The sequence below is a fragment of the Python bivittatus genome, unplaced genomic scaffold (genome assembly GCF_059951505.1).
Source record: "Python bivittatus isolate LINGU-HERP-01145 unplaced genomic scaffold, Pbiv_v1 ctg000330_np1212, whole genome shotgun sequence".
NCBI classification, from domain to species: domain Eukaryota; kingdom Metazoa; phylum Chordata; class Lepidosauria; order Squamata; family Pythonidae; genus Python; species Python bivittatus.
The window spans coordinates 29,563,171-29,586,771 of record NW_028277058.1 but is presented as its reverse complement, the minus strand read 5'-3'; the positions used below and the strand labels follow the sequence as shown (position 1 = coordinate 29,586,771).

Sequence of the window (23,601 nt, the reverse complement as noted above, 5' to 3'; positions counted from 1 at the left end):
TGGCCTCAGTTTTGACTTGTGATCAGAACAAGGAACTGTAGTTCATTTTTATAAATGAAACAAATTACAATCAAACAAATGTCTTCCTTAGTCAACATAATACTCACTGGAAGTTCCATATACAATTATCTACTTTTAATTACAAGTGATAATATTTATTATATATCCCATTAAATAACTGCACTTTTAAATTATATATTGAATAATATTAAAGCTATGCAACAATGAACCTAAAGCCAGTGGGCTGTATAATACTGAATGTAGAAGATGCTAGGATTACATTTACTTTAACATATTATGCCAATATTATTGTAATGTCAATTGTAATTAAAAATTAGAAATAGAATAGTCATACAAACTTTCCTGTTACATACTTTTTCTAAAATCAGATCACACTATGAAATTTGGGCTGATCACCTTTTTCTATAAGATATATTTGCACAATAAAAGGTAGGAAGTTCATTCAGCATAATAGGCTATCAGCTTATTCCTTTCACAAGTAAATTGCATATATGGAATTTGCAGCGTGTGGTGTGACAAACCTTAATGAGATGAAAAATCAAGATTATAGTGCTGCATTTCAGAATGGAGAGGTTTTTGTGCAAGTCTCCTCTGAAAGATATTTTTGAAAATGTATCCAATAGAAAAGAATATATGTAGCTCAGGGTTGAACTGTGAAGCCCTTGGTGCTCTCTGAGCTTAGTTGTTTGCTTGCAGACGTTTCATTACCCAAGTAGGTAATATCACCAGTGCGAGTGAGTGTGTCTATTGATGGCTGATTTGTCTGAATGCCAAGCTTCCAGGAATTCCCTAGTGTTTTTGGATTTAGCTTGGTCTGGGATGCTCACATTTTCCCAGCTGAAACTATGGTTGAGTCTGTCCATGTGTTGTGAGATTAAGGAGTTTTCATTGTGTCTTCTGACTGCTAGTTGGTGTTCATGAATGCTCTCTGTCCGTCCTACATAGTGGCTGTTATAGTCCTTATACTGTATGTTGTAGATGATCCCTGTTTTTCCTTCTTGGGCTACTGGGTCTTTTGGTTTACTTAAGATGTTTTGGAGGGCTTTAGTTGGTTTGTGTGCTACAGTGATGCCATGTGGTTGTAATAGTCTGTTGGTTGTTTGTGAGATGCTTTTGACGTGTAGCAGTGTTATCCTTTTCACAGCTTGTGTTGGTTGTGCTGTAGTGGGTTGAGTGGTCAGGCACATTTTGCTAAAGTTGGGTGGGTATCCATTTTGTTTGAAGATGTTGTATACATGGTCTGTTTCCTTTTTCTGATGTTCTGGGTTGTTATAGCGCGTTTGTACTTGTCTGAATAATGTTCTTATACAACTTCTCTTATGGGAGGTTGTGTTGTTACTTTGGTAATGGAGCACTTGGTTAGTATAGGTTGTTTTTTGATAGACTTGCATTTCTAATTTGCTGTAATTTCCTCTGCTGATGTGGATATCCAGGAAGGGTAGCATGTTGTTGTTTTCTTCCTCTCTGGTGAATTTTATTCCTTTGAAGATGTTGTTGATAGTTTCATATGTCTTCTCTAGTTGTTCCTTTTTTATTATGGTGAAGGTGTAGTCTACATACCAGATCCATATTTTTGGCTGTATGTGCAGCAGTGCTATAGTTTCTAAACACTGCATTACAGTCTGCGCTATGAGTCCTGAGAGTAGTGATCCCATGGGTGTTCCTCTGATGTATTGGTATATTTGTCCATCAAATTGAAAGTAGGTAGTGAGGCAGAGGTTGATGAGGTCCATGATTCTGGGTATTTTGATCTTAGTGTATTTGGTTAGGTCGGGTGTGGTGTGTACTATTGCTGCCATGGATTCTTTCGCTAGTTCTGGATCTATGGATGTAAAAAGTGCTGTGACTCCGAATGAAACCATAATTTCTTCTCCCTCTTTTTATTTTCTTTGATTTTCTGGAGGCAATGTAGTGGGGAATTGATAGAATATTCACTCCCCTCTGTGAGATATCCAAGCTTTTTTGTAAATTCTTTGGCTAAGTTGTATGTTGGGGTCCCTGGTAACGATACAATTGGATGAAGAGGTATGTCGGGCTTGTGTATTTTGGGGTGTCCATTAGAAGTGTGGGAGGATGGGTCCACTGCTTTTCATCTGCCACCGTTCTTCTTTTGTGATTTGACCTTTCTTAGGTTGTTGAGAGTTCTTTTGATCAGGTTGTCTAATTTCTGTATTGGGTTGGTGTTCACTGGGATGTAGGTTTCTTTGTCCTCCAGTAATTCTTCGGCTTTTTGTATGTATTGTGTTCTGTCCATGATAACTGTGGTTTGGCCTTTGTCTGCTGGGAGGATGGTGATGGTATGATCCTTCTTTACATTTTTGAGAGCTGCTCTGTCCTCTGCTTTGAGATGGTTCTGATTCTGTGTTCTTCTGTTTTGCGGTATGATTGTCTGCCTTATGTTTTCTTTCTTTTCTTCTTTCTCTTTTTAAGGCTGCAAAGAATTCTAACTGATTAGCATAGTCTGTGTTATAGTTGAGGCCTTTCTGGAAGATATTGAGTTCTGTGGTGGATAGTGGGTGGCTGGACATGTTGACTACCCATTTGGGTTCAGGTACCTCTTTGTTTCTGGGGTTTAGCTTGAGCAGTTTGGTTTGGAGCTTTCCCCCCCCCTTTCCCCCCCCCTTTTTTAGAGCTTGTCTTAGACGTGTAGTCTTGATGGTAGTTGTCAGCATTTTTGTGTGTTCTGGGGTCATGGTTTGTTCGAGTTGCTACTTGAGGTTATCTATGGTGTGCTGTTATTTGTTTAGTCTGAGGTGAGCATCCATGATCATTAGCCGTATCACTTTTTGGCCACTTTGTTGGGCTATTTTCCATCCAGCTGTGCAGTTTAAAATGTAGGTTTTAAAAATATTTTTTAAAACACTTATTCATGGTAAATACATGCAGCAAAATTAATTGATAATACAAGGGAAACTTCCATAAACTAATAAAAAATATTTTTCATTGAGCTATTTATTTCATCAATATGTTCTAAGAAGAACCCTTTCAGTTCTTACATATGCATGATGGAGGGTAAAAGCTATGGTCATGGTAAGTTAAAAGGAAGAGGTATAGATGTCTTTCAATGCCATTTTGTTTCTTGTTGATTCCCTTCTCCTTTTCTTTTATTTGTATTTATTTCTTGGGATTGGGGTTTTATTATTTTGGGCAAATAAAATTCACTCTGTAAGGCTGCAAATGAATGTTTAGTTGAGTAATCATCTTTGAGTAATAAAACTTGCAACTGTTTGCATAATCTGTTTTAGATGATGCCCGAATCTATTTCATCAGGCATCATCTTGGCAAAGGCCTTTCTTTGGCAGAGCAGTTCTACCTGCAGGGTTCAGAGAGGTCTGCTGTTGAAGTCCCACTGTGAGCCTGGCAGGATAGAAGAGTCTTCTCCCTTGCCCTTCTTCTCTTCAGGAAGAAAAATCCTTTTTGCCAGATGTTGCTTTTGTTATAGGTAATAAATTATATGCTAGTAAACTGATAATTATTTCCAGTGCTTTGTTCCATTACACAGTCTGTTTAGGACTAGGCATACCTAATTTATAGTGTTTCCAATGAATCGTAAGGTTGCACTTTGCACTGCTCTTTTTCCAAGCTTAACAAAAATATACTATTTTTCAATAAAACTTTACATAAACTATATTTAATTTTAATAAAGTTTATGAGTTATACCATAAAGAATATTTATTTCCAGGCTCTCAGCAGCATTCTTATATTGATGAAAGTATTTTTTAAAAAATTATTTATCACCATTTACTATTTGAATGGGCTTAACTATTTACAATTATTTCTAGAAGTTATCCAATAAGAAATGAATCATGAGTCATATTATATCCTGAGACCAAAATCATAAATGCTAGAAAGTAAACTCCTCTAAGTAGATCATGCATAGGATTTATTACAAAATGTATATGTCCATCCAGAGAGACTGGACAATTTATAACACATGAAATAATCACCCATCAATTAAAATGCCACAATAAAATGATAATCAATTAAAATAAGCTAAACACTGAACTGGCATTAAAAACAAAAACAAAAACTTTGGCAGCAGCCCAGCGAGATAATATTTTTGGCCCCAAATTCTTGGCAACAGAGAACTTTCTTCTGTACCTTCTCAAAGTTAGCCATATAGGAACCATCCTAACCTTGAGGTACAAACTATTCTATTAAGCCATGCAGGAAGACCTGCTTTCAAGCTCTTGGTCCACTTGACATCCTGAGTGGGTGGGATCTGAAGTATTCCCTCTTGGTCTGAATGCATACACTTGGCAGGTTCTGTTCAGAGAAGACAGTCTTGCCAATAACAAGAACGTCAGCCACATGACTTTATAGGTCATACCTAGAATGTAGAAATTTATTGGCAGCCCCTGCAGCATGTAGAACAAAGGATTTCACTGCAAATGTTACAGCCTTAGTAAATAATTACCATAAATGGTGGGGAGACCAAGAGTTTTAGGCAGATGTCTTTTCCAGCATCTTCCGTTTTGGGAAAATAACTTTCCCTAACCTGGATCCCTCAGTTGCTTTGGATTGCACCTGTCATCTTCCCCAGCCACTGGGCCTAGCTAAGGATAGTGAGATTGTAGCCCAAAACATCTGGAGGGGCTTGAATTGTAAAGGATTGCTATGGAACTACTCAAGGTTGAGAGTTTATGTAAACTGAAGCAGGTACACATTAGCTGTTTTTCAGAAGCCTAATTCTTCATTACACTGCATTCTACCATGTTCAGTGTACTAGGACCAAACTCTGTTATGTTAATGTTGGCATTATGTAGTATATTTAGAACTGGCCATAGCTAAATTTAAGCAAATAAGTAGCTATATCACTGCTCTCTGCTCTGGCAAGAGACTATAACATAAAAGGGGTTTACTACCCCCGACCCAGTTTTGCCCCCCAGAATACTGCCAGATATGTTGTCTTCTAAGATGCTATTTGTAAACTCCAGAGTTTTCTGTCAAAGCAAGATTACAATTGCCATGTTACCTATTTTTTTGAACAAATATTTTTCAAGGATAAATTTTGGGTAGGAATACATTCCACAGACAATATGCTTTTAAAAGCAAGACTCAGCTTGTGATGAATGTGTTCAGTTTACCCTGAGGTTGATTTCCACTGCTTCAGATCATTCTAATTTTAGAGTATGTGACAGTATTCTAAAAAAAGGTGGAACTACCCTTTTTTTCCACAGTTCATTTAAACCGAATCCACCGTCATCATGAGAGCTGTGGCAGCAGAACGGCTTCGAAACATTCCAGAACAGTCCAGTTGCAGAGCTGTTCCATTGGAATGGCTTAAGAGAGCAGATACTGTATGTGGACTAAGTGAAAAGATAGACATTTTTCTTTTCATAAAATGGGTTACTCTGAAAAGGAGCTACCAAATGACTCCCGATTTTTGGCTACCATTAAAAAGGGCATTTTGAACACTAAGGGAACACTGTTTTCAAACTGTTTATCTTTGCTCACATGAGAACTTGCAGCATTTTGCAGATCCTCACAGAACTCAATAGAGATGCTGCTTCAGGCACAAACAACACAAGATCCTGCTCTGTTTCAACACTGGGGATACCAAGACAGAACACATCACATAAGTAAGCAAGGGAAGGCAGGATATCTGCTGTGAGACAGTCTTCCTAACCTGGTAACCTCCAAATGTGATGAATCACAGCTTTCATGACCACCATCAAACCTGTAATAAGTAACACCTACAGCTGTTTTCCTTTCTCCTCTGCTATGTGAACACTGACTTGCCTAAACTGCATTGCTGTAACCAACCACCTTTTGTAGACAGTGGGAGCATTTAGAACATCAAGTAGCATTGTGATGCTATCATAAAATAAACGTTCTGTGTCATATGGCCAATCAACAACCATTTTGCTGAAAGGCAAAATGGTGAAACTAAAGTAAAAGTAATTTATCCAAACTCCTCTATATATTGCAAGGGTGGGTCTCTTACTCAAAACTCAGACCTATTCTTTTGAATGTATAGTTCTCTGTCTCAGTATCACTTCTCAGTTGTGTGTTTACTGGCTGGGTTTGCATTTTTGCTTGTATTGTGTGAATAAGGTGCATAAGAAAACTGCATGGGGCAGCCATGTAAAAGTTTATCTGCATAATGTGGACATCACAGCTGTCAAGGTTCCAATTTGTGGGGGGGAAAAAACTTTAGATCTTCTGTACTGGACTGTAATAAAGAAACATTTCCATTGGCCTTGGGGAAAACAGTTATGGAAATTGGAGACAAAAATCAGCTACAGTAAAGCTGTTTTTTGGAGTAGGAATTACTAGATCACTGCTATCATATCAGAAAATCTAATGTAAAAGTCACAGAGCAGACAACAGTTACATTTCCTTTTAAACAGCTTTCCATTACTTTTCTGCTGTTGCTGAGTTGAGTAAGTAATGGCTTGGTTTAACAAGGGCTTATCTGCCAGGGACAACATTTGTACTCCATGCACCCTGCCCTTTGAGCCATTCCTGTCACAATGACAGCTATGTTCAAACTTGTGACTGTAGAATAGGTATTATTTGGGCCAATTTTCCCTCTCAATTACATACCATGGCAGTAAACTCATAGGGCATTGGAAATTTGCCTTACAAATGACTGGCTGTGGTAGCTGTTACACATTTTTGTTCATTTCTTTGGGGATCAGTTTTTGTGTTGGTTGACACTTGCTGAAGAACTCGAAAGCTAATCATCTTCTCTGAGTCGAGACAAACAAATGTTCTAAAGGGAGAGCAAATGGCAAGATTTAGCAATTTTTATGTCCAGGTTGAAAATGTGAAATTACTACTTTGGCTTTGATTATTATTTATCAGAGAAGAAAGTTAATAGCGTCTCTTGGCATACCCCTCCCCGTTTCTAGCCCTGCGACAGAGGCTTTCCCTTGCACCAGTAGGAACTTCTTATACACTACAAGCAGGAATAAGAGAGGGCAGGACATTGGAACCATGACAAGCAAGGTTCATAGCTATGAGGAACAATATATGTTTGAAAACCTCTGCTTGTTAATTGTTTTGTCAGTAATCTGATCCTTGGGTATGATGGAAGTGAACATGTATTTCATGCTCTGAATCTCAAAGGCTCAGAATGTAATGCCGGCTGGGGAATTCTGGGAGTTGAAGTCCACACATCTTCAGGTTGCCAAGGTTGAGAAACACTGCTCTAAGTAATTTTCAAGAGCAAGCAGTTTTACCCCCTTTCTCAGAGGCTCCCTTTGCCTCCAGTGGGCAGGGAATCTCTCTCCATGGGCTTCTGCCAGTTAAAGACCAACCACCCCAATCCTAGAATGAGGATTAAATGAGTTTCAGAAGAAAGAACTATCTAGGGAGCCAGATGCAAATTAGGATCTTTAAAAAAATAAAAATAAAAGATTAATCCAAGCTATTTGGTTTTCTTATATCCTTACTCATATTTTGTTCTAACCATATGGTGTGTCTATATGCATATTTCTCCCTGGAAAATAACTCTTGAGTTAATGTCCACAGGATTGATGAAATTTTCCTTTTCCTTTCTCCCACTGTCTTCAATTCTTAATTAGCCCTTTAATCTACATAATAAAGAATGTGTCTCTTCTGAAGTTCTTACTCTCTCATTTGAACGGGAAATGTAACCTACATGCATCCCAGCCACTACAGAACCACAGAAGCCAAGAACAGGCAGGAAGTCTTCCTTGTCAGCTCCTAGTAAAGGTTTTTAGAGAAATTTTGTCTGTTAGGAGTGGTGGTGGCAGCAACCAGGCAGACACCCTCCATCCCCTAATTGTGGGAGATTGCAACACTATAGTGTATGGGGAAAATAACAATAACAATAATTTATTAAACTTGTATGTCGCCTGACTCCCAACAGCTCTGGACAGCTCACAACAGTCAAAGACATTACAATAAAAACAATAAAATATAAAAGATGGCAAGCATGACAGAGCAGATGGAATGAGTCGAGAGATTTCAGTCTCCCTCGCCAAAGGCCTGGGTGAAGAGGAAATTTTTCATACCACTTTTGAGGACTGGACAGCAATGATCCATATGAGAAAAGAATAGAACATTCAGACTTTATCTTTCTTTTCAAGATAGTTTGCATGCTAATGGACACTGGAGAGTCCTTAAACTACTGGAAGTAAGAATGTGAACACCTAAGCAGGCTGTTGTATTGTTTTACTGATTGTGGAGTCTTTGGTGCCCTCTGAGCTTGGTTATTTGCTTGCAGACATTTCATTACCCAACTAGGTAACATTATCAGTGCAAGTAAGTGTGGGGTTTTCTCCCTGTACAGTAGCTTCCCTACTAACTTTGGTGGAGGTGTGGTTTTCTCCTTGGTAGTTCCTTGATTAGGGTATTGTTTTCTGCTTGATTGTTTGTCTGGTGTTAATTCCTGCTTATCTGAGTGTTGGCTGCTGGAGAGGATGTGTTTTGGTCTTTTTGTTTCCTTCTTAGCTTTTTTATTGTCTCTTTTAAATGGTGTGTAAATATAGTTTATCTCTATTTTATTGATTGTATCCCTGCTGGAGATGTTTTGATAGAGGGTAAATTTCAAAGATTTTAATGAATTGAGAGAATGTGAAAGAGAGGTAATGATGGGAGACAGTATGGTGTAATGGTTAAGGTGCTGGAAGCTCACCCTCAGCCATGAGCCATGGGTGATTTTAGGTGAGGCACTCAACAACACAGGGTTGTTGTTGTGGAGAAAAATTGAAGGAAGGAATATTATGTATAGTGCCATGAATTCCTGCAGAAAAGGCAGAATGTAACCCTAACTAATACTGTACTATAACATCAAGAATGTAACTTAACCCATTTGCAAAAAAATAGAGTAGTCACTTGCAAAGCCTCCCCGTTCAATCAGTCTTCAGAAGAGGGTGCTGCCTTGTCCACAAATCCCCCTCCCTTTCCCAAACTGCCCCTTAAGGCAAATAAATCAGATGCATTGGCCCATGTATCTCTAGGCACGAGAAAGAGATTTGAAGGGGTAGCTTTCCATCAAGTGCAGGATTATAGGCCCACTTAATGATATCAAAACACAAACACACACACAAAAACTAGGAAGCTTTCCAGGAGGTGATCTATCCTGTGGCTTGAAAAAGATGTTCCTCTCTTAATAAACAGGTAGGAAGAATAATGAACAATAGAATTCAGTGGGAGTTCAGTCTTAGAATTTTGGTAACTTTGAAAAAGTTAGCCAGAATGCACTGTCTGTATTTTGTTGATTTTGGACTTCCAACTGCAAACTCTATTACTGTTTTGCAGTCTTCTATGATATATCATAATATTTTTGTAATGTAAGAACATTAGATTGATATTTAATTTCCTATTTTTAAAGGAAATACCAGCCTTTGTTAATAATAGGTCATGTGAGAAACACATAGACAACTGTATTTCATCTCCATATTTTTATTTCCTGCAATGGAAAGATTTTTTTTTCTTTTATGTAGTTCAATAAATGTATGTTAAAACAAAGCAAGCAAAAACACCATTCTATGTTGCAACAGACAGTATGCAAATTTAATTTTTTCCTAATATTAGTATTTGTTATTTATTAAGATGCCATTGGTTGTTTTTATTGCAACAGGTTAAAACAATTGCCCCTCTGGAAACTGTGTGCTGAGACTGAAGAAATGTTCTAGTGTCTCATGCACAAAATGTATCCTGTATTTCAAGATGCTGGGGGTGGGGTGGGGATGAATGTGGTCACATTTCATTTGCATCACAAGTTACATTCATCTTGGTGTTAACCATTTTACTCCTTTCACACCCCCCCCCCCCCATCTTAGCACATGGCTCAGGAATACCTGATAGCAATCCGGTTTAGATTGCCTTGCTAACGGCATTTTGTATATAACTTGTACTATTAAGCTTTATTATTGGATTCAAGTTGCTGAAATTGAGACATCATGTTCCATGGTCTTATATAGCACTGTCACACTACACAGCAAAAGCAAACAAACTAGTTGATGATGAGTGTTTTATATTTATCTGCATTTATACATCCGGATCTAATAGGTCACCTTGTGCAAGAAACCTACTATTTTTAAGACGTACTTAATGGGTTGCTTAACCCTCAGTATGCCAAGTATGAGAGAGGTAGAATATGGTGTACCGTGTTCTCATTGCTCTGTTGCCAGGACATTTGTCTTCAAAAGAATCCTGCAACACATTTTTTTTTAAGAGTAACTCCAAACTTTATTGAAATATTGCCATAGGCTTTTCAGGTCATATTTTTACAAATGCACAAATAACTTTTAGAATACAGTAGAACCATATCCTACTTTTTCAAATGAACCTTGGTGGGAATATGTAATTTATATAACCTATATGTATTTGCTGGGATTCCCAGTGATTCCCAATGATCCCCAGATCTCAGATAGGAAGAGTACAAAAGGCTGTACAGTAATAATTAATCAAGCTGTAAATGAGATATAGGTGCCAGTGTTCTGATTTCATTTGAGACTCTTTCCTACAGTGAGCTAAAATAAAATTATGAAAATAAGCAGATTTAAGGTATGTGCATAATGTATTCAGATCTCAGAACCCAGACTTTCTTACACAGAACATTGAACAGAACATATGCAGCTTCTGGGCCACATTCTTCTAAACAGATCAGTAGAGAAGCCACACAACCTGATATTCAAATGATGTATTTCAGAGCATTATATTTGATAATCCAATTTCAACATGATGTCCTGTGCCAAAAATGTCCCAAATAATATTTTTAATATTTAGGGATAAATTAATACTTGAACCTGCATAGTTTGATTTCAATTGCACAAATGGTTTGAGAGCTATAGTCATAGATGTGAAACGTATATGTGCCAGATTTCAAGAGAAATGCTGCCAGTTCTTCAGATATCAAGTTTATTATCGGAGAAAAGTCATTATTTTATTTGGAAAGTGGGGCTTACAGTAAACATGTGATTATGCAGGAAGATTTTGACAGTCAGGATTAAATTTATTTCTGCACAGTCAGCTTCAAGTGCTAAACTGTGGTGTGAGAAGAACAGGTGTTAATAATTCTATTCTTCCTTGGCAAGACATAAAAAGTACAAGAGAACACAGCAAGTTTTACTAAAATTATCAAGCCTCTTCACTAATTTTTACATGTTCTAAGTAATATATAGTTCCCATAGTTGGCATTTAAAAATCAGAGTTTTAAAATAAGATATTGTGAAAAATGTGTTCATAGTGAGTGATGGGGAAAAGAAGAAAGCCATGGGGTAATTGAGTTAAACGTTCAACTTCCTATATAAAATGCATGAGGAACACTATACATTCAGATACCGAAATTACATAGTCTTGGGCTCCAAGTGTACCATGGCACTTATGAATGACAGTTTTTTAATTATTTGGATCTCTTAGTGTTCCAAGTTGGGGGGAAAAAAAGGTATTCCAAGCAACCCAGAAAGTAATAATGTCTTGCTTATCTATGGTAAAAATATTTACACATTAGATGGCTTGGTGCCTCAGGATGCCACATTTTCAATATCCCAGTATGCTACGAACTAAGGTTGTTTCCTATGTTTATAACAGAGATGCACTGCCCTTGTGTTCAACCCATTTGAAAGCAAATGTCATTCATAATCCAGTCAGCAAATAACTGGTTCAGTGCTGAGCAGATTTGCTGTCATCTCCTCTGAAACTAGAGACAGTGAGGAAGAGAATTGATTAGAGCAGTGCTTTTAGAAACTGACCTATAGAGGAGATAAATAATTGCTGTATCCAAACCCGAACCTATACTTGTGTACTTTTCTTGAAATAATAATAATAATTCAAGGCCTTGTTCTAAGACTGGGATATGCTTTCCACATATTTTGGATTTCATCTCCTATCGTGCCCAACCAGCATGTATGAAGCAAAGGATTCTACAATGCCTTGCTTTAAATTTATGTCTAAAACACCTGTCTGTTCTAACTCAGGTAGTGTAAGTAACAGACACAGACAGACACAAAAGTGCTTAAGTGCCATCTTTTTTTTTTTTGGTGGCAATAACATAGTAGCTGGCATACTAGGAAATAATAATGGAATAAAATGAACAACTATCTTTACAGGATAAACAGAAGGAGATTTTAATAATACCATTTTATAGAGCTTGATTACTTGCAGCTTTTGATGTCTAAATCATGCGGATCTAATGGTTCATCCTTGCGATGTCCTCCTAATCATCACAGGAGAATGCTTGGAAACTTTTTTGTAGATCTTGTCCTCATGATGCTGCTCTCATCTGCCTGGATTGGGTAAAAGCTACCTGGATAATGTAAATATGACTTTAAGCTGCCTTTGAAGTTACAGGCTTTGCCCAATTTGGTTTTAAAGTAGTGTTTTCCTTCTTCTTCCAACATGCACCTTGCTGTATAGGTGATTTGTGACAGTTTGATGGCAATGGTGGTGATGACAGTCAGAGGCTGGGATCTGCCCTGCTTTTGTTTAGGCTGCTGCGGCCAAACCCTCAGTCTCCATTCCCTGGTCACTGTTTTCCAGGGCCAGGCTTCATTTGAGGGTGGAGAGTTTGGTTCTTTCAAACTGGCCTCTCCTATAGCCACCAGTTCTCCAGTCCTATCAGTCATCTTCACTGGATTGCAGAATTAGCAGGTACACTGGGAAAGGCCAGTTTGAAAGAAGTAGAAGGACTCTTCTACTGCCCAAAAAAGACTGGCCTAAATAAAAGCTTTCAAGCCTGGGTGGATGGGGGACTAGCATGGTAAAACGGGTGATTCTGGATCACTTATTGACTGCCAGTGGGAGGAAGGGTGATTTTTAAACACAGGTTACCACTTTTCTGGAAGAATGTTAGATCCATACACCAGAAAAATAGGTGGCGAGGGTGGCAGTTGCCAGGGGGTGGTGTGTGTGGTTTTGCAAGGTGCTCTTTATCTGAAAGCTTCCACCCACTCTGGGGATCAGGTTTTGACAGATGGCTAAACCCATGATTCTATGTATCCATTTTTCTGAACAATTGCCCTGCTGCAAGAAAATCCACCAATTGCTTTCTGTAACTTGTCCTGCTGCATTAAAGCTGAAAGGACAGAACCACTCACATGCTTCATTACTGAGGCAGATTAGATCAGCTGTGAGGGCAATTTATGACATTATACTTTTCTGCTGACTCAAGGAATGCAGGAATGCACAGGGACACAGCCATCAATACTTTTTAGACATTGAAAATATTTCCTAGTGAAAAATCCCATCCCCTTCATTTCATGATAGAGTTCAAACTCTGATGGTATTATAGTAAGCCAATGCATGTTCAGTAGAATGGTAGTCTTTTGCGAAGGGTTTCAACAGAAAGAGTTTGCAGATTTCTTCAACCTGGCATCATCCTATTAAACAGCAGCAGCTTTTGATTGATATATTCCTCAACATTGCTGAAAAGGAAATAGGACCCTCTGTCTGCTCTAGTTCTAAATCCTCAGTGTTCTTGCTTTCAAGGAATTTTATTATGGTACACTTTTCTGTTTCAGTAGCAGATGTTGAACTTTCCCTTTCCCTGTTGCCAGAAAAGAGGAGAAATAACTTACTGGAACATTTCACTCAAGTGAAAGGAAAGACATACCTTGCCTCGAGGCAGAAATTATTTTTGCACTTCTTATGGTGTGATGCACAGAACTCTTTACCAGATAAGTAGGGGCTTTCTTATTCAGAAGAAAGTACACAAATAAGAGTTGCTCACTTTACATATAAATAGTAGTATGGATAATTATTTTACTCTTGTAAATTATGACAACAGAATGCTTGAATAATCTTGATGTTGTCCTTTGGTCAAATGATCCTTGTCTTATCTCATTTCCAATCCATACAGGAGTGCTTCCCATTCTAGAAAATAAAAAGTTGTTCCTAATCAATGCAGAAAACAAACCTTATTTGGATCTAATCATACTGGATAACTTCTGCCCCATCAGGGCATCATAAAAGAAGCACATTATCTAAGACCAATTTCAGCTGGCATTCATGCCTGGGCTAGGTTGATGTGGTGGATAACCTTCATTAGTACTTTGATGGGGGCTTTCAGCCTTCCTGATTGTCCTGGATTCAGTCTGAAGAAAAAACACAACACTGAGCAGAAGAACCAAGCTTTATTGTTTTATCGAGTGCCTGCTTTACAAGAAGGAGGGACCCTGAACAATGGAGAAGCAAAGATTTTTATAGAAGTTGAGAGTGGGAAATCCTAGGAATATGATTTTATAGCCAGTTTGGGGAAGCTTGTTGTTGTTTAGTCGTTAAGTCGTGTCCGACTCTTCGTGACCCCATGAACCATATTGCGCCAGGCCTTCCTGTCCTTCACTGCCTCCCTGAGTTTGCTCAGTTTCATGCTCATTGCTTCAGTGATGCTATCTAACCATCTCATCCTCTGCCGTCCTCTTCTCCTTTTGCCTTCAATCTTTCCCAGCATCAGGGTCTTCTCCAAAGAGATCTCTCTTCTCATTAGGTGGCCAAAATATCTGAGCTTGAGCTTCATTATCGATCCTTCCAATGAGCAATCAGGGTTGATTTCCTTTAAGATTGACTGGTTTGACCTCCTAGCAGTCCAGGGAACTCTTAAGAGTCTTCTCCAGCACCACAGTTCAAAGGCATCAATTCTTCGGCGCTCGGCCTTTTTTATGGTCCAGCTCTCACAGCCATACATTACTACTGGAAAAACCATAGCTTTGACTATGCGGATCTTTGTCGGCAAGGTGACGTCTCTGCTTTTTAATATGCTATCTAGGCTTGCCATAGCTTTCCTCCCAAGGAGCAAGCGTCTTTTAATTTCATGGCTGCAGTCTCCGTCTGCGGTGATCTTGGAGCCCAAATAAATGAAGTCTGTTACTGCTTCCATTTCTACCCCTTCTATTTGCCAGGAATTGATGGGTCCAGATGCCATGATCTTAGTTTTTTTAATGTTGAGTTTCAAGCCAGCTTTTGCACTCTCCTCTTTCACCCTCATCAAGAGGCTCTTTAGTTCTTCTTCACTTTCTGCCATTAGGGTGGTATCGTCCGCATATCTGAGGTTGTTGATGATTCTCCCTGCAATCTTAATTCCGGCTTGTGATTCTTCCAGCCTGGCATTTCTCATGATGTACTCTGCATATAGGTTAAATAAGCAGGGTGACAGTATACAGCCTTGTCGTACACCTTTCCCTATTTTGAACCAATCGGTTGTTCCATGACCGGTTCTAACTGTTGCTTCTTGGCCCACATACAGATTTCTCAGGAGACAGGTAAGGTGGTCTGGTATTCCCATCTCTTTAAGAATTTGCCACAGTTTGTTGTGATCCACACAATCAAAGGCTTTTGCATAGTCAATGAAGCAGAAGTAGATATTTTTCTGGAACTCTCGTGCTTTCTCCATGATCCAGCGAATGTTGGCGATTTGATCTCTAGTTCCTCTGCCTCTTTGAAACCCAGCTTGTACATCCGGTAGTTCTCGGTTCATATATTGCTGAAGCCTAGCTTGTAGGATTTTGAGCATAACCTTGCTAGCATGTGAAATGAGTGCAATTGTGCGATAGTTTGAGCATTCTTTGGCGTTGCCCTTCTTTGGAATTGGAACGTAAACTGACCTTTTCCAATCCCATGGCCACTGTTGCGTTTTCCAAACTTGCTGGCATATTGAGTGCAGCACTTTAACAGCATCATCTTTTAGTATTTTAAATAACTCAGCTGGAATCCTGTCATCTCCACTAGCTTTGTTGTTAGCAATGCTTCCTAAGGCCCACTTGACTTCACTCTCTAGGATGTCTGGCTCAAGGTCAGTGATCACACCAGCGTGGACATCAGGGACATTAAGATCTTTCTTGTATAGTTCTTCTGTGTATTCTTGCCACCTCTTCTTAATCTCTTCTGCTTCTGTTAGGTCCCTGCCTTTTTTGTCCTTTATCATGCCCATCTTTGCACTAAACGTTCCTTTCATATCTCCAATTTTTTTGTAGAGATCTCTAGTCTACCCCATTCTATTGTTTTCCTCGATTTCTTTGCATTGTTCATTTAAGAAGGCCTTCTTATCTCTCCTGGCTATTCTCTGGAAATCTGCATTCAGTTGCTTATATCTTTCCCCCTTGCTTTTCGCATTCCTTCTTTCCACAGCTATTTGTAAAGCCTCATCAGACAGCCATTTTGCTTTCTTGCATTTCTTTTTCTTTGGGATGGTTTTAGTTGCTGCCTCCTGTACAATGTTACAGACCTCCGTCCATAGTTCTTCAGGCACTCTGTCTACCAAATCTAGTCCTCTAAATCTATTCATCACCTTCACTGTGTACTCACAAGGAATATGATCTAAGTCATACCTGAGTGGTCTAGTGGTTTTCCCTACATTCTTCAATTTAAGCCTAAATTTTGCAGTAAGAAGCTCATGATCTGAGCCACAGTCAGCTCCTGGTCTTGTTTTTGCTGTCTGTATAGAGCTTCTCCATCTTTGGCTGCAAAGTATATAATCAATCTGGTTTCGGTATTGACCATCTGGTGATGTCCATGTGTAGAGTCGTCTCTTGTGTTGTTGGAAAAGAGTGTTTGCTATGACTAGCTTGTTCTCTTGACAGAACTCTATTAGCCTTTGCCCTGCTTCATTTTGTACTCCAAGGCCAAATTTGCCTGTTATTCCGATTACTCCTTGACTTCCTACTTTAGCATTCCAATCCCCTATGATGAAAAGGACATCTTTTTTTGGTGCTAGTTCTAGAAGGTGTTGTAGGTCTTCATAGAAGCGGTCAACTTCAGCTTCTTCAGCATCAGTGGTTGGGGCATAGACTTGGATGACTGTGATATTGAATGGTTTGCCTTGGATATGCACTGAGATCATTCTGTCGTTTTTGAGGTTGTACCCCATTACTGCCTTTCCCACTCTCTTATTCACTATGAGTGCAACTCCATTTCTTCTAAGGGTTTCTTGCCCACAGTAGTAGATATAATGGTCACCCGAATTAAATTCACCCATTCCCATCCATTTCAGTTCGCTGATTCCCAAGATGTCGACGTTCAATCTTGTCATCTCATGTTTGACCACATCCAGCTTGCCTTGGTTCATAGATCTTACATTCCAGGTACCTATACAATATTGTTCTTTACAGCATCGGACCTTCTTTTCGCTTCCAGATACATCCACAGCTGAACGTCCTTTCGGCTTTGGCCCAGCCGCTTCACTCTTTCTGGAGCTACTTGGAAATGCCCTCCGCTCTTCCCCAGTAGCATATTGGACACCTTCCGACCTGAGGGGCTCATCTTCCGGCATCATATCTTTTAGCCTTTTAACATTGTCCATGGGGTTTTCTTGGCAAGGATACTGGAGTGGGTTGCCATTTCCTTCTCCAGTGGACCACATTTTGTCAGAACTCTCTGTCATGACCTGTCCGTCTTGGGTGGCCCTGCATGGTATAGCTCATGGCTTCACTGAGTTACGCAAGCCCCTTCGCCACGACAAGGCAGTGATCCATCAGAGTACCTGGGGTTAGTTCTATTGTTAGGCAAAATGGGCCTTTCAGGAGGGCAGCAGAGTTGAGGAAGTCCATTGTTAAGGAGATGGAATGTTCAGGTAATCAGGCTTATTGAGGATGGAATGTTGAGGTTTCAATAGAAGCAATGTTGACATTTCTCTATGGTGCAGTTTCATTGTAAGGGCTGCCCTTGGGCTGTACTGTGGCCTGGTGAGGAGGCCTCTATTCTTTGGTCTAGATGGGCTTGCAGGGGGCAGGGAGGATCAATTTGGGTCTGATAAGATTAGGCAAAGACTCTCATCACATCTAAAAGACAGGGAGGAAAAGGGTGCAATCTCCATTTCCTTAGGTAAGGTTTATTTTCTCCACCACTGGTCATTTTAGACTTTTCAGCAGCATTTGAGATAATCAACATGTCTCTTTTCTGCTCTTTAACATCTACAGATACATAAATCATGGGGAGAAGTCATCTGTTGGTACTATGAATATGCTGCTGATTTTTTTTTTTTTTTTCTGGTGCCTTTGAGTGAGTTTTGACTCCTGGCAACTGCCTGGACAAGTCCCTGCAGTTTTTTTGGCAAAATTTCAGAAGTGGTTGCCTGCTTCCTAGGGCCGAGAGGGAGTGACTGGCCCAAGGTCACCTAGCTGGCTTCGGGCCTAAGGCAGGACTAGAACTCACTTGTGGTTTCTAGCCTGATGCCTTAATCACTACACCAAACTGGCTTATGATACCCAGTTATATATTGCCACAGTGAGCCAAACTGGAGATGCAGTGGATGTTTTGATCCAGGTTTAGAAGGACAAAAAAACTGAAACTGAATCCTTTCAAGACAGAGGTCCGTTTATTCAACACATATCACTGTCAATTCTAGTTTGACTCTGGATAAGGTTGTATACTACCTGAAGGAACAGATCAATAACCTTAGGGTTCTCATAGACTCATGGCTACTGCTGGATTTACAAGTGGAGACTATGGCCCAGGGATGTTTTTCTCAACTGTAATTAATGTGATTTTTGTGCCCTACTTTAAAAATTTTTTTTTATATTATTTATTTTTCTAAAAAGAATTATATATATACAATTACCAAAACAATCTTTAAACTTAAAAAAGGTTAAAAATAGAAAAGAGACAACCCAAACAAACTAAAACACAAGCTAAAAGAGAAAATGAAAAAAATAAAAAAAATAAAAAAAATAAAAAAATGAAAAAGTACTTTGGGCCCAACTTCAAACAGGAGCTGAAGTTAGACTGTTGCAATGCACTTTAACCTTTGAAGACTACTTGAAAACTGCTATGGTGCAAAATGCAGCAGCCTACCTGCTGGTGGATGTATGCTGTTACAGACATGCAACACCAGTTTTGTGGGCACTGCACTGGCTTTTGATAAGGTTTAAGATGCCACCAAAGTGCTGATTCTGATCTATAATGCTCTATATAGTTTGACTCCCAGATATCTTTAGGGTCATCTCCTTTAAATAGAATGTTTGCGTGTGTGTATCTGTCTATCTGTCTGTCTATCTGTCATCTATCTGTATCTATATTCTGTATATCTATATCTATATCTATCTCCTTTATTTTGTACAACTTAAGACAGTGTACATAATGTTCTCTCCTTTTCCTTATAGCAGCAATCCTGTAAGGTGGCTTTGACTGAGAGAGAGTGACTGGCCCAAAGTTACCCAGCCAGCTTCCATGTCTAAGGGAGAACTAGAACTTATGTCCTCCTAATTTCTAGTCTAGCACCTTTGGACAGGATGTTAAGGTCCCCTCTTTAATGGACCCCCTAAGGTCATTTAGAGGTTCAGGCTTCTGCATTGTTGACCCTGTCCTTTGAGAAAGCCTCCTCCTAGAGGCTTGTTTGGCACCCACCCTGATGGCATTGAGGAAGGTTGTACTAATGGTACTGTTTCACTGAGCACGTGATGTTTAGCTGTCACCATTAAGTTATATCAGGTGCCAGTTATTGTGCTTGTTAACGTGTTAATTGTTTAATTAATAGGTATGTGCTTTACTGTTTATTATTTTGCATTTTATTTGTAAACTGTTGATAGTTGTACTAGAATATGTTATATTCTAAAATAAAGTAAAATAATACAGAAATGAATGAAATGGAAAAAATCCTCAAGTGAAGTTGTTGAGGTTCTGTCTGAGCATTTCAAGGCTGTGAGGGTCTGGATGAGGAAGAAAAGGCTTTAGCTCAACCCTGCTAGGACTGAGTGGCTGTGGGTTTAGGTCCCCCAGATCTTGAAGCTGCAGGTTTCCATCTTTGTTTCTTGATAGGGTGGCACTGCCACATTCAAGAGCTGGTACGCAATCTTGGGGTCCTCCTGGACTCACAGTTGTAGCCAAGGAGCCCTTTGCATGACTTCATCTTGTGCACCAGTTGCGGCCATTCCTGGACTGGGAGTCCTTGCTCACAGTCACATATGGCCTAGTCACTTTCCAAATGGATTTCTGCAGTGTGCTCTACATAAGGCTGCCCCTGAAGACCACCTGGAAGCTTCAGCTGGTCTATATTGCAGGTTGCAGATAGTTTTGGGCACTGTTAGTTATACCTGTGTGATATTGCTACTCCGTAAGCTGCACTGGCTCCCAATGGGCTTCCAAATGTAATTCAGGATACCAGTTAACACCTGGGACCACCTGCTCCTAAGAACATCTGCCTGACCCATGCATTCCCAAAGGAAGGGCATGCTCTAGGTCCCTTCATTTAAACTTTGCCATCTTTTGGGACTGAGAAAGTGTTCCTTTTTGGAGGCTGCCCCTGTTCTCTGGAATAGTCTTCCCACTCTGACATTTGATGGGCCCCAACCCTGCTTGTCTTTAGAAAGGTGGTGAGTACCTGGTTCTTTTCCCAGGCATTTGGATCTAGAGCCCCTTGTTGGTTGTATTCATTTGTTCTGTTCAGTTTGCCATTTTTTTACATTTTTTAAAAACGATAATGACTGAATGTCCTGTTTAATGTTGGTTGAGTTGGGTGGCTATCAGTATGCTGGGAATAAATAAATAGATAAATAAATATTAACTATCATGGATATCTACAGTAATATCCTCTTGGATGAGGCCCTATTTATTAGAAAGAACATAACTCTTTGTAATATGCTAAATCTCTCAGCCCATTTTATTTTAGAATTAGCAGAAAGAGGTATGGGTTCTCTTGTGGCTCCTGAGTCAGCCAATTGATTCACAAGGTCTTTGGAATTTAAACATACAGTATTTTAAATCAGAGCAATTCTTTTTTGAATTTATCCTATTTTGGTTTCACTCTTCTGATTATGATTTATTTTATTTGGACAGGTTCATATTAAAGTACCAGATATGTTTTCCCAGTGCATCAATTCTAGGCATCAGAGAATTTGGTTTGTTCCTCAAGATGATTAGTATCAGGTTCATTTTTTAGACATCATTGTAAAGCAGTCAGGATCTTCTATTCAGATAACCCTTAACAAACAAACAAAACCCCTACAGATTGTAACCCTTCAAGTTTTGACAGTTTACATAATTGACATGTTAGAAAAATAATTTACCATATGGCTCTTTTTAATGATTAAATGTAATTATTCTTCTGAATGTGATTATGTGACAGAGTCTAATAAGCTACAAAAATCTTAATGAGTAGAAGCTATCTTTGTGAGTTTATAAGCAAAGGTTAGAACTGATAGTCAGCTATTAGAAACATTATTAAATAAATAACCCAGATCAGATATATGGAACAGATTCATATGAAGTTTGTCATTCAGTCATGTAGCTATTAGGTTTCTTGTCAAACCTCCATGATATTCCTGGATGTCACCCCAAACCCGTAATTGTTTTTAGTCATACTAAGAATGTCTCTAATGACTTGTCAAAAGTGATACCTCTGTTCATCATCTACAGTTTACTTTTTGTTAGAGCATAGTCCCCCACAAGGCTATTTTCCTTATAAATTATATATTTGGTTATGTTTTAAAAGTTCACTAAACGTATAGACCATACAATGAATACTCTTTTTCATTTTACTACATGCAATTCTTCATCAGTCATTTATCTTATTAAGCATCCATGTCACTTTTATATGTGGAAAAACCAACAGAAAATTTAAAAAAGAGGATTGGTGAGCATTTGTACAATATGAGGTATAAGAACATGAAGGATCCTTTAGTGAAACATTGGTTGCAACCGGAACATGCATTGTCAGACTACTTCTTTTGGGCTTTGGAAGACTTAACCAGCTTGCACAGAGAAGGCTCTTTGTGCAGAACTGGATGGATATGAAGACTACAGAATCTGTCTCCAAAAGCATGCTGGGGAATTTAGAACCATTGTTGAAAACCAGAAATGCTCTGCTGGATCTAACTACCTTATTTTTTATTTGTTTTGTTTTGTTTTCTGCAGTGAAAAGGGAAACAAGTTTAAAAGAAGGTTCATGAGTTCATACGTATTAGGAAATGGAAGAAGAAATCTTTTCCCTTCATTGTTCCAGCTACTCCAAAGTTATAAAGGTAAAAGCAATACAAGTTATGAACCTCCAAAAGAGGAGGCTATCTAGGCTGTGGAGAATGAAAGTAGAACAGCAGTATAAATCAAGACTCTTGTAGTCCATGAGGAGTAGAATGAGTAGCAGCAACAGGGACTGTGCAGAATTGTGATGGTAGAATGCATCAGCTGTTAGAAATAGATGAAGGAAGGCTTCTTTGTGAAACTGTTAAAAGGACAGTTTGTGATGCTTGTGTTTTGGATCACAGCCATTTTAAGACTTTAGTATGTTCTTCTCAGGTGTCTTGGGCCACTATCTATTCAGAAGGTGATTCAGACTTGCTGAGTACATGTGTTTGGGTCATCTGGCATGCAATCAAGAAAGCAACTATAATAGAGGGCATGCTGATGCCAAGGAACTGTGCCCTTGAACTGTATCCACCTCTAATCATCATGCTAGAATAATAAACAAGTGGATTCATAGGTGAAATGGCTGGATTCCTTAGTTACAATGTAAAAGGTTTAGATCTATAACCAGTAGAGGAGTCATAGTTCCATGCCCAAATTCAGTGTATTTTTAATAGTATTTATTTATCATGTCACCTAATTTGGAGAGATGCAGTGGGGCCTATCTTCACTGAGGCAAGGAGACATTATCTGCTGGGTAAAAACAGTTCTGGAACCTTTGGGACCACACGAGGTTTATGAGTTGCTGCTGTAATCTAGAGGCTCTTCACAAATAGATTGCCTAACAGTCTCACAAGGACTTTGTCATGTTGCATTTGACAATAATATTTGAGTTCAGCTAGTTGCATCACTTATTAGTAAATCTAACTTGGTCTCCTCATTTGAGAAACTTATATTTGGCTTCCAGACTTTGGTATTATCACTGTATACTAAGGTTTAAATATGGTACTTTTTGACCCCAGATTAGCACTCTTAGCCACCTCCCAGCTTTCAGATGGCTCTGATAACAACATTTCTGCCTTTCATGTTTTGATGCACGAAATGTTTTTACCTGTCTTACTACCCAGATTATTTTCTCTCAGAAATTGAATTTTTTTGGTCTTCTAAATGCTTTTATGATGGTTCTTTTAGGAAGCATGGCTTCGGCACAATATCAAAGAGAAAATGTGGTTCAAAGTTGTGGTATTTTATTTTCTTTATAGGACATTCTCTTAGGAAGTTTGAAACAGACTAGAGCAGATTTCAACCTGCTTTTGTGGAGAAAGTAGCTACAGAACAGGCATTTCATCAAGGAGAGAAGGGCGGAGAGGGAGCATCATTCTCATACACACATACACACACACACACATGTAAATTAAAGAAATTTTAACAAGATTAAAAACCATGCAGATATTGAAAATAAATAGAATAAAGAAAAATAGTGCATAGTGAGAAAACAAAAGGGGGAAAAGAGAAAGAAATAAAAAAAAATAAAAGATTATAAGGAAGCAGCTTCCGATCTTCTTGACAGTAGTTATAAATGCGTTTATATTTTATCCTCTCTAAGATTACATGATAGTTTCCTTCTTTCCATAAACTGCCATAAAATGTCCACATTTCCAACATAAATTTGAAATACCCTTATACATTCTAGATAATTTTTCTGAATTCATGTACCAACAGTACATCATTTTATAAAAATTCTCATTTAAATCGCAACATAATGTAAATTGCAGTCCTTTCAGCCACGTATTTCCCATTGTTCCATCAATACATTATATCCAAAATTCTTAG

At 38.8% G+C, this 23,601-nt stretch overlaps 1 long non-coding RNA gene across 1 annotated transcript in view; it reads left to right on the top strand.

The window, feature by feature from the left end:
- The window catches only part of LOC148215928 (uncharacterized), a 34,954-nt gene extending 12,559 nt beyond the window's left edge, over nucleotides 1-22,395 (top strand). The window contains exons 2-3 of the long non-coding RNA XR_015796424.1: nucleotides 21,781-21,887; nucleotides 22,162-22,395. This is a non-coding gene — a long non-coding RNA (uncharacterized LOC148215928). The remainder of the gene's footprint in view (nucleotides 1-21,780; nucleotides 21,888-22,161) is intronic.
- The last annotated feature ends 1,206 nt before the right edge of the window (nucleotides 22,396-23,601 follow it).